This window comes from Centrocercus urophasianus, unplaced genomic scaffold, assembly GCF_019232065.1.
Source record: "Centrocercus urophasianus isolate 14NV4802_14NV808 unplaced genomic scaffold, USGS_Curo_1.0 seq_48, whole genome shotgun sequence".
In the NCBI taxonomy this organism is placed as follows: Eukaryota; Metazoa; Chordata; class Aves; order Galliformes; family Phasianidae; genus Centrocercus; species Centrocercus urophasianus.
Window position 1 is genome coordinate 183,339 of NW_024885066.1, and position 11,817 is coordinate 195,155.

Sequence of the window (11,817 nt, forward strand, 5' to 3'; positions counted from 1 at the left end):
TAAGGCTGATGTTTAAATATGCAACGCTAAAGACTCTAAATATAGGTTGTGCTTTATGGAGGGAGAAGAGAGTTGCTTTATTGAGATAGAAAGCATTGATTCTAACAGCAGAGCCTCTGGAGCATCAATGCATCCAGCTGCTAGAAGCATCTCCTAATCCAGCTGCTTTTTGGTGGGAGAGAATAACACAGCCACCACTGTTGTGTCCTGCTATATTCGTGAGCATCTGTCCCTTGTCTCTTCAAGAGAAGCCCTGGTTGTCCTCAGGAAGGATTGCAATGCTCACATGGAAGCTGTGTGATGTTTCAGTTGAAGCCTCACATCACCAGGAGGACCAAGGGCTGCTTGGGATCACAGTGCAGGGTGAGTGACAGGGGTAAAGGGATCTGCAGGCTTGGGGTGAGGCTCCCATGTTCTCTATTTGTTCCAAAGTTTTCACCAGAATCAAGTAACTCAATTCAGTAGAAAACTAACTCAGGAATTCAACAGCACTTGTGAAAATGTTTACCTGAGAGTTTGGGTTGGGGTGATAACTGGCCATCATATCCATCTTAAAACATGGTTTTTTATACTCATTCCGCTCAGCAAGAATGCGAGTTACTCAAAGAAGTGCCTCAGGAACACACCAGTCGAATGTACAGTTGCAGTTATGTGTCAGGGACCCAGATGAAGGGAGGGGAGGTGTCTGAGCTCTTTACCTAATTCTCAACACCATCACAATGGTTGTTCACCAACCACTGAACTGGGCAGTGCCCAAAGGATTATTTAAGGTCTCCAGGACAGACTAAGGCTCAACAGGAGCTTTTGGACATGTTGACCTACTCCAAAGGTTTGTGCCTTCCAGCAAGCATCCTGAGCACAGCTGCAGCCTTCCCTGATAGCTCATTTAGGAGCAGTAATTTTCCCAGCGAACAGCACGCAGATGTATTTTCCTTGCTGTTATGATCACACTTGTAGGTGATGGCAATAAAACAGCTCTAGTTGTATTTCATCTGGCTGAGAACCAGGAGAAAGCACCTGAACTGAAACGTTTCTGCCTTCTGTTTCCAGAGGGATGCTCTGGATTAGATAGCAGTAACTTGCTCATCTGGTAGAACCCTCCCCAGTGTGCCCAATGAACAAGGAAACCTCGTGTGCTGCTGAGCTGGGGACCACAGCAGAGCGATGGTTTCACAAAGTCATTTCACACAAAACCTGAGCATTTCCTTTGGCAGCAGTGACAGCTGAAAGGATGAAAGATGAGGCCGTGTAAGCCAGGTTGTATTAGGCTGAGGAAATAGTGGAATAACAGCAACCTGTGGTAACAGAAAAAGAAACTCCTTGGCTTCTTTTATTGAAAAAGACTCTAAGGACAATGCGATCATTGGTCACTGCCAACACAAGTTCATGAGGGGAAAGTGTTGTTTAACTAACTTAATCTGCTTTTATGACAAGGTCACCCACCTAGTTAGCCAAGGGAAGCCAACTGATGCTATCTTTTTGGATTTCATAAAGCTTTCAATGCTGTTTCTCACAGTATCCTTCTGGAAAAAACATTCAGCGTACCACCAGACAAAAACATAATGTGGGTGAGCAATTGGCTGTTGGGCCAGAAAAGTTATAGCAGATGGGGCTACTGGACAATGCTCTCAGGCATCTGGTCTGATTTTTGAATGGTGCTGTGTGAAGCTGGGAGTTGGATCCTTATGGACCCCTTTCAGACAGGGGTATTGCGTGATTCTGTGCTGCTGAGATGCTGAGGTGCGTGGTACTGGCAACACACTGAAACAGGCTGAAGGTCTCTGTCCTCACCTTCTAGACAAGTTGGGTTGGTACCTGACCTGGGTTCCAGCTTGGGTTGGGAGTCCAGCTGGGATGGTGAGTGTGGTCAACAGCTGAGCATCTTGGTACCACCAACAAAGGTTATCTAGGAGGGAAACGAGCTTCCTCAGGACAGACAGGCTGGAAAACAAATGCTCTGCCAAATGGGACTGATGTGGTGTCCCAGAGCCTGATCTAAGGAAGAGACATTTCTGATCACACCTGATACACCCCAAAGGTAGAACAACTGCAGCAGAGCAAACAAACTGCATAAGGAACCAACTCTTACAAGGTGAAATAAATTTAAAAATGCCTGAAGATTATCTCTGGGGACACTTTGTGTGCTTCTCACCTGAGAAAGGGTGAGGGAACATCTTATAGCACTGAAGTTGCCTCTTTCTTTCTCCTCTCATAAATAACAAATTTTGCAAAGCAGTGGATTTTGGAAAGAAGCAGTTTCCCTGAAATTTTGAGTGGAGCACTGAATAATTTTAGCATTTCTTAAACTGGAAGTGGTAAGTGGAGAGAGAACAAAAATTCCCGCTACCTCTTCAGTATGTCCAAACCAAACTTGCTTGGTTTCATTTTTGCAGCTGTACATTTTATTTTTTTTTTAAAGACCAAAACTGGAAAATTGGAAAAAACAAAAACAAAAACTCAAGGGGTTAAATATTTCAAGGAAAAAAAAAAGAGAGTGTTTAATGGACTCAGGATGGTGTGCTCTAATTTTCTAGGGCTGATACAAAATGCTGCATGAAGCATGGAGAACGCAGCCAGGTCCCGGCAGGGCAGGAGGACCCACACTTGGGTTAGGGCTGAGGGCTGTGTTGGACATGGCCCACCCTCGCCAGGGACAGTTCATCTGCACTGCACCCTCCTGACCAAAGCAGTGATAAAGCAGCTGAAGCAGTGACGACTTTCCAAACTGGGGCAGGAAACCCTCCCTGTAATCCCCCAGATCAGCTGTTGCATTTTAGCAAAGGCCGTCCCCGTGCCATCTGCCAGACTTCAGCTGAATCTGTGCCTCCAACGTGCTTCTTTGCTGAGGATCCAGGAACTAGAAGGAAGTGGAAACAAAAAGCTGCAACCTTTCACCCTACCCTGAATGATGCTCGACAACATTTTAAAATAGATTAATCTGTGAAACCAGGCACATTTGGAGCAAATTTCAGGCAGAACAGACTCCCTCTTTGTTTCTTGAGCCTTTCTCTCTGCTGGCTCACAGTGCAGACAGATCTGTCTGTTTCCTCCTTTCTCTTACTTCATGTATAGGAGAGACTCAGTCCAACTCCAGAGATGAATAGAATAGAATGAGAAGAGGAGAGAAGGGGAGAGGAGGGGAGAGGAGAGGAGAGGAGAGGAGAGGAGAGGAGAGGAGAGGAGAGGAGAGGAGAGGAGAGGAGAGGAGAGGAGAGGAGAGGAGAGGACTTGATAACAGTCTCGCACACAATTCATCCTTAATGACATCTATCAACACAGGGTTATCCAGCTCCAACAGCCTTGACAGTGCAGTGCAATCTCCTCTCATTGCAAGTTCTCTCTGTGAATCCCAGCACAGACATGAGCAGAGCACTCAGGCTGAAGGACCTGTGGTGTGGTAGATGCCCTGTCCCTGGAGTTCAAGTTCAAGTCCAGGCTGGACCGAGGTTCTGAGCAACCTGATCGAGCTGTGGATGTCCTGTTCACTGCAGGAAAGTTGGACTACATGACCTTTAGAGGTGTCCTCCAACTCTAAGGATTCTACCTGTAAGGATGTTTTTTTTGGGCCAACTCTTAATCTCTATACAGGACATGTAAGAAATAACATCACTGATACTCAACTCCCCTCCTCTTTCTGAGATTGTGCCTACTGGGCTCTGATGGAGAGGGACCCAAAGGAGATATGATTTTATTTGCTGTTGCATGGATTATCTTCAGTTAGATCATGCCAAGAAGACCAGGGGAAGGGCAGCAAGTCAACAATGTCCTATGTCATGCAAAGAGCTCTGGATTCCAATGCTCCACCCCTTGCACAGCCATTTGATCTCCACGGGGAAAAAAAAAAAAAAGCAAAATGCTGCTATTACTCAAACAGAAACATCAGGCTTGAGGAAAATTCAGGCACCCCATGTGATAAGCTACTTTTTGTCCTGTAGGATGGGCACATCCCAAGCCCAACATGAGCTGGCATCCTTGCAAGGAAACAACCCAACCCAAAGCCTGATGGAGGGTCTCTCCCAGTCCACAACAGGTTTTCCTTAGTCCAGAAGAAGACCCTATTGCTGAAGGCAACACTACATCTTCTGACACTGCTGGTGTGAGTGGCTGCACGACTGCCAACTCAGGACACAGCCCAAATTTGTTACCAGACAAAACACAGAAATTTGGAGACTGCTGCCAAATTCTGGCATTAATGGTAAAGAAGAAATCTCAACAGGAGCATCCAAGCAGCACTTCAAGAGCAGGGCTGCGGAAGGCTTCTAAAAGCACAGCTGATACCAGGCACCAGGCAGATGGCAGCTCCTGCCCACTCCTTCTGTCCTCTCCCAGCCTCCCCAAGCTGGTGATTTAGGTAGGAGAAACAACCCATCTTGTGCTGGATGGCACCTCAGGGTGCCAAATCCATGGCATGAAGCAACCAGGCACGGAGGCGCGGGGCAGAATCTATGAGCCTCTGAGCTGGTTTGTCAGAAATGGCAACAAATCTCATCTGCCTTCTCCACCACAGGGAAAAGAAGATCAGAGACTCACAGACTGATCTATGTGAGGGAACACTGCTGTAAGTACATCTGCAGAGTGGCTCTGTAAAATCAATGGCACAGCCTAAACTCAGTGACATCAGTGGGTATCTTTGCCAGCACAAATTGAACAGAGGAATTCCATCTGCTCCTGATGACTGCCATGCTGACATCTCATAGAACTGGGGCTAGACTTGGGATCTGCAGTTCCAGTTAAAGCAGGGAACCCTGGGTCCTGAAAGGGAGATGGGAGCAGGAGAAGAAGAGTGTGTTGTGGAAACCTTCCTGTGTCTGCAGCACATCTGCAGCACCATGAGGGATGGAGCCGAGAGAGTGGATAAAGTCGTCCTTCCCTTGGCATCTGCTTGTAACTGTTGCTGAGACTGTATGCTGAGACTGCATGGACTTTGGGTCTGACCCAGCACATTTTGTGCACTTCAAGCAGCACATTTAGGAATGACCCAGAGGTCAGAACATATTCAAGGGGAAGCATAATTCAGTTCTGTTGTCCTTCTGCCTTTTTCTAAGGAGTTCAACTCATCAGATCCACATAGACCCATATCAGGGGATGGGTAACCCCAACCAGCACAAGCTTTACACTGAATTTAATTCTGTTATTCTCCTGGAGGTTCGTTTTACCAAAGCAGTACAGTGGGATATTTCATCCATCCCACTTGGCCCCAGCTCAGCCATCACCACCAGGAGCAAAATCTCCTCCATGCCATGCACAGGGTGGGACTTGAGCATTGCCAGTCGTTCTCTCAGCAGCATAAGGCAGAAAACCCTGAGCTTCTTTAATTTTCTCTGCTGCTCCAGACTGGACAGATTTGTGTCACACCAAAATCCTATTAAGTCAGCCAGCCTCACTAAACCCTCTGAGTTGAACTAATGGATGTCACTGTCTCACTGAGCAGTGCATCAGCTTTTGCCACAGAGATCTTCTCCATGGAGATGGAGAGGGATACAGTCCTGTGCTCATGGGAAGCACAGCCCAGGACCCCTTCATAGGGACTCCAATATCCCTCAAAGCACGTGATGATTGTGAGATGAGGAAGATCATTCTCCTCATGAAATCCTTGGATATTTACAGTAAAAAAAGAGCTATTATTTTTATTATACTCATAAGCTCCCTTATGAGATGCAGTTGTTGGACTCTTGGATACATTTCCCCGAAATACAGGCAATAAAACAATAACTATAAAATGTAACAATAAATCCAATTCTGTAGTGCTGCTGGGACCATCCCTCTGAGATGAGATAATTCATTCACTTCCCCTCACTTACTCCTAAATTAAAATGAATTAATTCCTCCAAGATCAGCTTATTTATCACATCTGCAGACTGTGAATGTATGACAAGTTCCTTCGGTCCTATGGGCTCCTCCTACTTAAAAAACTCAATCTGTCTTTGAAACAGCCCCATTGTGACAGAGAAAATAATCCTTCTCCTGGACACACACATCCATCTTCCCAGGTGTGCCCCAGTGCCCAAAGCTTCTGCAGGTCCAAGAAAAGGGGCCATGGCATCCACAGGGAACACAGAAAACCAGAAAAAAAAAACCATCGTTTGATTTCCCTCAGCCATTCTGAATCTTCATGAAAATGAAAAACAGACACAGTTTATATTAATTTAATAGATTCTGGGTAAAATTTCTCCCTCTTGCCATGATTGTAACTTCTCAAAGAATAAATAATTTGGTTTCCCTGGGCCATCAGACTTGTCCTCAAAAGGAGGTCTGCTCCCTTTCCACTGCTGGTATTGTAACTGTTCTCTGTGAGGATAGAACTCTCACTCTAAAGCTACATTTTCCTTTTTTTTCTCTCTGCTGATCAGTAAGATTAGCAGCAAAAGCCCAGGAGTGGGGGCAGCACCCCACAAGGGGCATCCCCAGCAGAGCCCCTGGGATAATTGCTGCCTGGGATTTATTAACCCTGTGCTGTGCCCTGTTTAAGAGGCACCAGCATAAAGCTCTCACTGCACGAATTACCACTGCCTCAAGGCACTCACGAAATACTTCAAACACCTGCCCTTGTTCAGACGGGCTGCCAAGAAAGTCTTTATTTACAGGTCCCTATTCCCACATTCCACTGGGAAGATGCCTGTGGGCACATCAGGGCTTTGTCTTTGTTTGACTTTCATTCTCTTGGCCTAAAGATTAAAAATCACCTTTTATCTTCTCTTTCAAAACATTCCCCCAGGTTTAAGAGATATACTAGCCCCCAGACCTCTGACTACACCAGGTATTCCTGACCAGGCTTCCCAATGAAAAGCAGCAAGGATGTTTTGCTTAGACACACGTCTTTATCAAGGGAAGACCATGCCTGACAAATCCAATGGCCTTCTATGATGGAATTACAGCATCACAAATGAAGGGCAACCTTTGACGGGGTCCTGCACCACATCCTTATCTCTAAATTGGCAACATACAGATTTGAAGGCTGAACTATTTTGTGGATAAAGAGTTGGTTGCATGGCTGAAGCCAGAGGGTTGTGTTCAGTGGCTCTATGTCCAGGTGGAGGCTGGTGAAGAGTGGTATCACCCAAGGATCTGTCTTGGAATTTGTGATCTTCAACATCTTTATCACTGACAGACCGCAGGATCGAGCGCAGTTAATATGGCAGAAGGAAGGGATGTTCTCCAGAGGGACCTGGACAAGCTCAAAAATTGGGCCATTGTGAATCAGAAAAGGTTCAGCAAAGCCAAGTGCAAGGTGTTGTTCTTGGGTTGGAACAATCCTAGATATGAGTACAGATTGGAAGAAGAACTCCTTGAGAGTAGCCCTGCTCTCAAGAAGAAGGAGATGGGGGTCCTGGTAGAATCTGTTAAACTGCAGCTGTCCAGGCAAGGAGGTGGCAAGGTAGGAAAAGGAGATCCAAGCAGCATCTGGAAACAGCTGGCAAGGGGAGCAGCTGCTGATGGGGGCAGCCCAGCTGGGTCTGGATGCCAGTACTTCAGGTCAGAACTGTGGTCCATCTGTCCTGATCTTTTCTCTCAGAGTCACCCAGAACACAGTTTGCTCCAGGACTTTATGTGGCTATTTTTTAACTCAAAACCTTGGAGCCCCTTTGACATCCTGTGGAGAGGAGTTTCACATCCTTGCATGAAAAACCTCCCCTTGTTTCTTTGAGCTTATTCTTGTAGTTTCATTCAGACTCAGGGAGGAGAAATGGGAACAACAGCCCCTTGTCCACCTTCCCCACAGCCCATCGTCTTCCCCAGCTTCTCAATGCACACTTTACAGAGAGATGCCAGGAAAGAGGGTCATAAAACATGCCAGCATCCCACTCCAAGAAAATCCCACCCTGGACAATGCATTATTGATCAGAAAAGGGGAGAGGAGGTGATATTCCAGCCATACAGCCTTTATGTGCCTACAAAGACCACACAGCTGCCAAGGTTTCCATTTCCCCAGCATCTACTCCATCTCTGGCCAAGCATTTCCCTGTGGCAGGTACTGCAGGGTGGGAAAGCAGCAAAAGGTCAAGTGCTGCTTGCTCAAGCTCTGTGTTATTCATTTAGCCAGCTGAAAGGTTATTAATCTTTTAACCAAGCTCAGAAATGAATTTGTCAAGCTCTTGATCTAAGAGTTCCATATATAACAATGTAAAAGGGTTAATTTAGATTGGTGGCCATGCACACACAGATGCACAATGGTTGGAGGGTCCATTCCAGGGTCACTTCAGACAGTCTGGAGCATGTCAGAAGCATGAAGGGGATGGATTGGGGTTGGGGACTTGGAGCATTCCTCCAGCCCCAGTTCCTTGCTTCCTTCCAAGCTTTGAGCCCTAGAGGACATACTGCCCCATGCTTCTTGGATTTGAGCTCTTTGGGCATAAAACCAAACCAAACCAAACCAATACAAAACAAAACAAAACAAAGCAAAGCAAAGCAAAACAAAACAAAAAAGAGCAGTATGTCTGTAACTTTTCTGCATAGGTAATTTTAGGTATTTCTACAACATCAGAGTGATTTGTTGAAGGTTTACAGCATCCCTCTACAGTTAACGTGAGTCATAGATGAGTGCATTTGCATACGTCCATAATAGAATGGATTTCAAAAGAAGCAAGACAAAGTGATTGATGGTTGAAACGTGCCTTCCTGTGTTATCAAAGGGAGATGTCTCGAGCAAGCCTGACCCTTTCTTTTCAAAGTTTTCTTTCAAGTTGTTGTTCTTCCCCTGAAAACTTTAGAGAAAGCTTGAACAATGAAGCCTGCTTGGATCAGCTGGCTTGACACCTAGAATGGGAAGGCACCTCTCCTGCCTGTGGGAGTCCAGCATCCCCCTGAGCAGCCCCACCTGCAGCACCCCCTGTTACAGGGGCTGCCCGTGGTGGCTGCTGGTTTTCCTGCACAGTTGCATGTATCCGTAATTAAAGGGATTTTAAACGAGACAAAAGAAAGCTATTGGTGGTTGCAATAAACATTGCTGTTTATCAAAAGGAGCTATCTCCAGCAGATGAGGATTGGAAAAAAAACACAAAAGCAGTCCACGGCTGGATGGATCTCCAGAGAAACTTCTTCCCCGGCACTTCATTATAAATCTGATAAATAAAAGTAATTGTCGCACAATTAGGTTTCCCATCTCCTCCGACTTCTTAATCACATCAAGATTAATTATCGCACCCTTATTGTTTTGCTTTATGGGTTTTGGTTGTTTGTCTGTTCTTTTGGTGCTGCTCTGAGATGCGAAAAGTCTTTGAAGCGGCTTAAATGGGAAGTTCAAGGCAGCGGTTTTGTTAGAGTTGCTTCCTCTTGACAGCCAGATTCATTTTCTCATCGGGGCTGGATGTTCTGAAGTCATTTAATTGCAATTTAATCTTCTTACTTTCCCCTCTAATATATTTCGGTGCAGTTCACCGGGTTATATTTGCCAATTCATTAACAGTCTCTCTGATATTTGACATTTTGCTTTAGGGAAATGCAGGTATGCGATCTTTAATATTTTGAGCAGTTCTTAATGAGATTTAGGGGCTGTGGGCTGGGAAATCTGATTTTTTTTAATTTAAATGTTTACTTTGGGGCAATTTTGGGCATTTTTCTTGAGTTTTCTGTTGCCAATAAGTCCAGGGAGGGAAGAGCTGGGAAACAGCACCATTTGTCAGTGGAGAAGCATGTAGCTGCCTCTCACCTCCTGAGCACTTAAGGATTAAAAGCCAGGAGAGTTTCCTGCTTCCAAATCCCGAATCCCAAGTCTTTTTCCAGGGTTGTTTTCTTCTCCACAAAGCATCCAGTGCTTTGCCCATAGGGGTTTCTCTGCCTGCCAGTTTTGCTGCTATCACACCCAACACACTTAGCTTGTGGCATCCTTTGTTAACACAAATCTCTGGGAGGGATGGGCTGGGATGTGGCTCTGCATCCCAACTCAGCTCAAAATCTGCTGAGTGTTGGATACCTGCACATTAATGTTGGCTTGGCTCATCATAACGACACTGAAATGAACTCCAGTGCTCTGCTTTCACTGTACTGTTCTGCCTTGAGCTCACTGCTTCACCTCTCTTCACCTTGCCTATAAAGAAAACCATAAAGATTAAAAACATGCACAAATATGTACATAGCCATGAAAGCAGACTTTTAAAGACTCTTGAAAAAAAAACTTAAAGCACTTGAGACTTTTTCCTCCGTCCCCGGGCCTCTTAAGTCTCAAGGAACAGCACTCATAACAGAAAGCCTACGAGCTGCACAGACAAACCCCATCAGATCACAAAGGGAAGGAGCTTAAAACAGAGTGCTGCTGTGGCACTTGGCATAGGCTCCAGCTCCATTTCATTCCTTTTTGTCTCTTTGGATGGTGTTGAGTGCACTGCAGAGTGTTACTGGGGCACGAATTTTTGCACACGTGCAGCAATCCATATTAAGTGATCATTATTAGAAATGCAGAGTCAAACATGCAAAAAAGTTTGGAAATACCAGAAATTAAAGTTGCCTCCACCAGCCTAATTAAGCCCCTGGTGAGCACGCATCACCTCCCAGCATTAATCACAACCCACAGCACTACAGCCTCCATTGCTATTGCAGCATTTTTTAAAATTACAAAATATTTATCTTCTTGTTAACCTTTTGCAAAGCACACATCCCCTTCCCACACTGCAATACCTGCCTGTGCCTCTCTCAGTACAGGAAAATGCCTGAGAGATACCACCATGCTTTTTTTGGGGCAGGAGCCAGCTGGTGAATCAAAACAAACCCTAAATGCCATCAGCACGGCTGGCACCTGGAAGAATATTTTGTCTGGCAGAGGGCTGTTGCATTTATTTGTTCCAAAGCTGTCTCCAGATAAAGGATGCTTAATTTCGCTGTCTCTCCTTGCAAGCTGCTCCCCACATCTCCCAGCTGTACCCTGCAGCCCAGCACCAAGCACTCCATAAAGTTGCTCTTAGGGTAACCTGTGGCCCTCATGGCATTTTGAGGGCTGGAGAAACGCTTGCAGATCCCAAAAATTCCCAGAAAGGGCCCATTAAATAGCATCAGACTTCCTCATATCCTGTTTGCTTTGCTGGCTTTGTCTTGCCCTCCTTGAGCCAAAGGGAGAAAAAAAGTTGGCAAGGGGCAACTATCGTGACTTTGTTTCTCAAGGGGCTGTCGGCAGTGGGAATTTGCTTTTGGGAAGGATTGCAGGGAGAATTATTTGTTTACTAGCTAGAGGGATGAAAGGGAGAGCTGTTCTTGCAGGGATGGTTAAACTCTTCCATGCAAATCCAGTCGCACAGAAAAAAGCAGGTTATGCTAAATGGTGTGCACTGCTTTTGGCTGTATGAGCCTGGCAGGGAGCATCATCTCGTGGTTAGATGAAGAGATCTTGGTCCTTTCATTGGTTCTATTCATAACACTTACTTGTAGGAGACCTATAAAACCAGGCACCTTATTTGAAGCAGTAAAACTTTTTTCTCCCTGTGCTTCAAGAGGGTGGCTTCAGAGCCACTGAGAATAGAGGTCCAAGTAATGCAGTCATTAAACTGGGAGGCTAATGAAGTTTGTAACTGGGTCAAAAATGGCCATGGGATGACCTGTCAATGGTGATCCCATGTCCTGCAGTCACCAATGGCAGCCAGGAGTTTGCAATGGGGAAAAGGGGCAGATTGTACTTTGTGTCCTTGCACTGGGCATAGAAAACAGGAATATTTCTGCAGAAACAGAATTGTAGAATCATATGTAGAACCTCTTCTGTCCAGGGAGGTGGTGATTCGCCATCCCTGAAGGTGCTCAAGAAAGATGGAGATGTGGCACTGAGGGACACAGTCAGTTCCATGGTGGGAGTGGGTTGGGGTTGGACCTGGTGATCGTAGAGTTTTTTAGAATAGA